This window comes from Monopterus albus, unplaced genomic scaffold (genome assembly GCF_001952655.1).
Source record: "Monopterus albus unplaced genomic scaffold, M_albus_1.0 scaffold7928.1, whole genome shotgun sequence".
Classification (NCBI taxonomy): domain Eukaryota; kingdom Metazoa; phylum Chordata; class Actinopteri; order Synbranchiformes; family Synbranchidae; genus Monopterus; species Monopterus albus.
This window is the reverse complement of record NW_018135779.1, coordinates 1-541: the sequence shown is the minus strand read 5'-3', so window position 1 is coordinate 541 and position 541 is coordinate 1. Positions and strand designations below refer to the sequence as shown.

The following is a 541-nucleotide window of genomic DNA, read 5'->3' as shown; positions in this document are numbered from 1 at the left end:
CATAAAATTTGCCATGTAATAATACATTTCCTGTGCTGATGTACACAAAACAGAAATTCTCACTTGTGCTTATTCTCAAAGTGCAGAGAAGCATAGTTGAGAGAATCATCCGTTGTATGTTTCTCTTGTTGTGTTGTAGTTTTCTGTGCAGAGGCAGCCTGAGAAAATGTAAACAGGAGACACTATTGAACATACTTGCACTAACTGAATCAGTTCATTCATGCTTTTAAATGGACACTGTAGGTCATTTGCTGGTTCATGGCTCCACAATACTGAGTGATTACCTTACTTACAGATAGGACAGACACAGAGAGCAGAGCTACAGCACACAGAGGGCAAAGCAAGAGCTTGATCACTGGAAGACACATCCGCCTGTTTAAAAGAGAGCTAGAGAAACAGTGATTTTTAGAAGAGCGAAGCCAGTACGGATGTTTGCATGGTAGTTGTGCAAACATTCATTTAAATAGAACTTGTAAGGAAGCTCTGAATACTGAAAGATGCTTATCTTAGGTGTCTTGAGATCCTTGTATCTTGTGTGCAC

General features: G+C 39.7%; 1 long non-coding RNA gene across 1 annotated transcript; it reads right to left on the bottom strand.

Annotated features, from left to right (window-relative positions):
* Positions 1–62: 62 nt before the first annotated feature.
* On the bottom strand, positions 63–533 carry LOC109954389 (uncharacterized). The gene is made up of 2 exons (XR_002274106.1): positions 285–533; positions 63–158 (listed from the first exon to the last, which is right to left on the bottom strand). It is a non-coding gene; the product is annotated as an uncharacterized LOC109954389 (long non-coding RNA).
* Between the last annotated feature and the right edge of the window lie 8 nt (positions 534–541).